The sequence below is a fragment of the Populus nigra genome, chromosome 2 (assembly GCF_951802175.1).
Source record: "Populus nigra chromosome 2, ddPopNigr1.1, whole genome shotgun sequence".
Classification (NCBI taxonomy): Eukaryota; Viridiplantae; Streptophyta; class Magnoliopsida; order Malpighiales; family Salicaceae; genus Populus; species Populus nigra.
The window spans coordinates 4,459,368-4,464,367 of NC_084853.1; positions in this window are offsets into that span (position 1 = coordinate 4,459,368).

Sequence of the window (5,000 nt, forward strand, 5' to 3'; positions counted from 1 at the left end):
AAGCAGCCCCAACGCGCCCGACGGCTTGGAGCGGGTCCCGAAGACGGTGGCCGGAATCGGGTCGTCGCCGGCCGGAAAACGGGTCATCGATGCCAGCAATACTTCGGGCCATGAGGCCCCCCACCTTAGTCCGAGTTTAGCAACAGCCCACATATCCCCCGCGGCAGGCCTATGGGCGCCAGGCCAGCGCGCCCCATGGCCAGTCAGGGGGCACCCCCCTAAAGAGCAATAAGTGTCATTGAAGCTCTGGCAGGGGGAGACACTACTAGGTCCCAGCTGTCACCCCCCCTCTAAAAAATTCATTTCTTGGTATTTTGAGCTGAAATTTTGCACAGAGGTTGGCAAAAATCCAATCCAACTTTATTAATTTTTCCAGAATTTTTCGAGGTCGGGAAGTATTTTTTTTTATTTTCCTACCATTAAAAATCGAGGAAATCGGAAAAAATAGGAACCGGCTCGGAATGACCCCAAATTCAGTGGGCAGCCTCATAAAAATATGGCTGATTTTACTGGATTGATTTCATGTGGAAAGCACGACGTTTTGTTGTAGGAATGCGGGAACCCCGGCGGCTCGCCTGCCGCGGCCAGCGACGTCGGGCTGGCCCCTGCAGCGCCTAGCCTCTCCCACGCGGGGGGCAGGCCAGAACGCGGGGGGCCAGGGCCCGAAGGCAGCCCCCCCGCGGGCGAGAGAGCAAGCCAGCAGGGGCTGTCGCCTGCCGCGGCCAGCGACGTCGGGCTGGCCCCTGCAGCGCCTAGCCTCTCCCACGCGGGGGGCAGGCCAGAACGCGGGGGGCCAGGGCCCGAAGGCAGCCCCCCCGCGGGCGAGAGAGCAAGCCAGCAGGGGCTGTCGCCTGCCGCGGCCAGCGACGTCGGGCTGGCCCCTGCCGCGGCCAGCGATGTCGGGTTGTCGCCTGCCGCGGCCAGCGACGTCGGGCTGGCCCCTGCCGCGGCCAGCGATGTCGGGTTGTCGCCTGCCGCGGCCAGCGACGTCGGGCTGGCCCCTGCAGCGCCTAGCCTCTCCCACGCAGGGGGCAGGCCAGAACGCGGGGGGCCAGGGCCCGAAGGCAGCCCCCCCGCGGGCGAGAGAGCAAGCCAGCAGGGGCTGTCCGCGCGTCGCGCAGCGCGGCATGGCTGCGGGGGCCGCGCGCGCGCGCCCAAGCGCCCAAGGGCCCCCAAGGGCCCCAGGCCCTCAGGCCCCAGCGCCCCAGCGCCCAGCGCGGGCGGGCGCGCGCGCGCGTGTGGTCTTTGAGGGGCGCCGGCCTGGTGGCTCCCTAAAGAGCAATAAGTGTCATTGCAGCTCTGGCAGGGGGAGACACTACTAGGTCCCAGCTGTCACCCCCCCTCTAAAAAATTCATTTCTTGGTATTTTGAGCTGAAATTTTGCACAGAGGTTGGCAAAAATCCAATCCACCTTCATTAATTTTCCCAGAATTTTTCGAGGTCGGGAAGTATTTGTTTTAATTTTCCTACCATTAGAAATCGAGTAAATCCGCAAAACTAGGAACCGGCCCGGAATGACCCCAAATTCAGTGGGCAGCCTCATAAAAATATGGCTGATTTTACTGGATTGGTTTCATGTGGAAAGCACGACGTTTTCTTGTAGGAATGCGGGAACCCCGGCAGCTCGCCTGCCGCGGCCAGCGACGTCGGGGACGCTGGCCTGCGCTGTCGAGCCCGCGAGGGCTGTCTCCGCGGCAGGCCCCCCCTGAACGGGGCACGACAGGCCACCGCGCTGGCTCGTCCAGCGTCGACAGTCCCTCGTCCAGGTTTCAGATCGCGCCAAGTCGAACCCATGACCTGCTCAAGCCATCGTGCGCTGCCGAATTCGCATCTGCGTGTAGGCTGCCATTCCACGCGGCAGCCCCTGTTTTCGTCAGCGTGCCCCCCTGACGAATTTTCCTGCCTGGCCCAGTCCAGCGTCCAGCCCCTGTTCGTCGAAAAATCTGCGCTGCCGATTTTCCACGCGGCAGCCCCTCTTTTCGTCAGCGTGCCCCCCTGACGAATTTTCCTGCCTGGCCCGGCCGGTCCAGCCCCTGTTCGTCGAAAAATCTGCGCTGCCGATTTTCCACGCGGCAGCCCCTCTTTTCGTCAGCGTGCCCCCCTGACGAATTTTCCTGCCTGGCCCGGCCGGTCCAGCATCCAGCCCCTGTTCGTTGAAAAATCTGCGCTGCCGATTTTCCACGCGGCAGCCCCTGTTTTCCTCAGCGTGCCCCCCTGACGAATGTTCGTCGAAAAATCTGCGCTGCCGATTTTCCACGCGGCAGCCCCTCTTTTCGTCAGCGTGCCCCCCTGACGAATGTTCGTCGAAAAATCTGCGCTGCCGATTTTCCACGCGGCAGCCCCTCTTTTCGTCAGCGTGCCCCCCTGACGAATTTTCCTGCCTGGCCCGGCCGGTCCAGCCCCTGTTCGTCGAAAAATCTGCGCTGCCGATTTTCCACGCGGCAGCCCCTCTTTTCGTCAGCGTGCCCCCCTGACGAATTTTCCTGCCTGGCCCGGCCGGTCCAGCATCCAGCCCCTGTTCGTCGAAAAATCTGCGCTGCCGATTTTCCACGCGGCAGCCCCTGTTTTCCTCAGCGTGCCCCCCTGACGAATGTTCGTCGAAAAATCTGCGCTGCCGATTTTCCACGCGGCAGCCCCTCTTTTCGTCAGCGTGCCCCCCTGACGAATGTTCGTCGAAAAATCTGCGCTGCCGATTTTCCACGCGGCAGCCCCTCTTTTCGTCAGCGTGCCCCCCTGACGAATTTTCCTGCCTGGCCCGGCCGGTCCAGCCCCTGTTCGTCGAAAAATCTGCGCTGCCGATTTTCCACTCCGCAGCCCCTGTTTTCGTCAGCGTGGCCCCCTGACGAATTTTCCTGCCTGGCCCGGCCAGTCCAGCGCCCAGCCCCTGTTCGTCGAAAAATCTGCGCTGCCGATTTTCCCCGACGAACCTGCAGCTGCACAAATCCGCGCTGCCACTGCCCCATTGTCTGGACCAACAGTCTTTTCCATCAAGCCCTGGACTATAAATCGTCCAGACTCATCGCCAGCACCCGCTGCCGATTCTGCCGACTTTGCCGATTTCGTCGGCGCTGCCGATTCCAACACTGCACCCACCGTGTCTAAACCAGCGCTGTTTCGTCAGCGTGTCCCCTTGACGAATTTCCCTGCCTGGCCTGGACAGTCCATCTTCCAGCCCATGTTCATCGAAAAATCTGCGCTGCCGATTTCCCCGACGAACCTGCAGCTGCACAAATCTGCGCTGCCGATTTCCCCCCCTGTCGGCATGGCTGCCGCTGCCCCGATGTCCAGACCAACAGTCTTTTTTGTCGACTTTGCCGATTTTGTCCGCGCTGCCGATTCCAACACTACCCCCTGCATCCAAACCAGCATTGTTTCGTCAGCTCTTCCCCTGACGATTTTAGCCCTGTAACAAACAGTAGGCCTCCAATCCCGCCAACGGGAGCCAAGTTGATAGGGAAGAGAATTGAATGACGCGCCTGGTCCTCGCACCCCGCCACCCGAGGGGCCTTTTTCCCGGCAGCCTCTGAAAAACTCTAGCTTTCACGGTCCTCGCCGCCCCTCACCACCATGGCAGGCCTCTAATCCCACCCATCAGCAGTTGTAGCCGATAGGGCAGTGATTTGAATGACGCGTCGCGGGCCGCCGGGTCATCTCACCCGGCCATTAATTGGAGCGTTTTTGGCTGGCCGAGGATGGGGGGATGGATCTCTTCTTCCGAAAAAGCAAACAGTACATCGGGAGTTATGTTGACGGGGCATGGAATTGAATGACCCGTCGCGGGCCGCCGGGTCATCTCACCCGGCCATCCCGGGGAGCGTTTTTCCCGGCAGCATCGGGGAAACTCTTGCTTTCACTGCCCGCTGCCCAAGTCCCCACTCGCATCGGCCCCCCGCGCCAACAAGCCAACGCTGCCGAATCGGCAGACACTGCTGCCGAATCTGCCGACACTGCCCCGCGGGCTGCCACTGCCCCAGTGTCTAAACCAGCGGTCTTTCTCATCGAGCCTTGGACTATCCAGTCCGTCCTGACTCATCGCCAGCACCTGCTGCCGATTCTGCCGACTTTGCCGATTTTCTCGGCGCTGCCGATTCCAACACTGCGCCCACCGTGTCTGAACCAGCGCTGTTTCGTCAGCGTGTCCCCTCGACGAATTTTCCTGCCTGGCCTGGACAGTCCACCGTCCAGCCCGTGTTCGTCGAAAAATCTGCGCTGCCGATTCTGCCGACTTTGCCGATTTCGTCGGCGCTGCCGATTCCAACACTGCCCGCCGTGCCTGAACCAGCGCTGTTTCGTCAGCGTGTCCCCTCGACAAATTTTCCTGCCTGGCCTGGACAGTCCATCGCCCAGCCCATGTTCGTCGCAAAATCTGCGCTGCCGATTTTCCCCGACGAACCTGCAGCCGCACAAATCTGCGCTGCCGATTTTCCCCGACGAACCTGTCCCGCGGGCTGCCACTGCCCCAGTGTCTAAACCAGCAGTCTTTCTCGTCGAGCCTTGGACTATCCAGCCCGTCCAGACCCATCGCCAGCACCCGCTGCCGATTCTGCCGACTGTGCCGATTTCGTCGGCGCTGCCGATTCCACCACTGCCCGCCGTGCCTGAACCAGCGCTGTTTCGTCAGCGTGTCCCCTCGATGAATTTTCCTGCATGGCCCGGCCAGTCCAGCGTCCAGCCCATGTTCGTCGAAAAATCTGCGCTGCCGATTCTGCCGACTTTGCCGATTTCGTCGGCGCTGCCGATTCCAACACTGCCCGCCGTGCCTGAACCAGCGCTGTTTCGTCAGCGTGTCCCCTCGACAAATTTTCCTGCCTGGCCTGGACAGTCCATCGTCCAGCCCATGTTCGTCGAAAAATCTGCGCTGCCGATTTTCCCCGACGAACCTGCAGCCGCACAAATCTGCGCTGCCGAATCTGCCAACACTGTCCCGCGGGCTGCCACTGCCCCAGTGTCTCAACCTGCGGTCTTTCTCGTCGAGCCTTGGACTATCCAGCCCGTCCAGA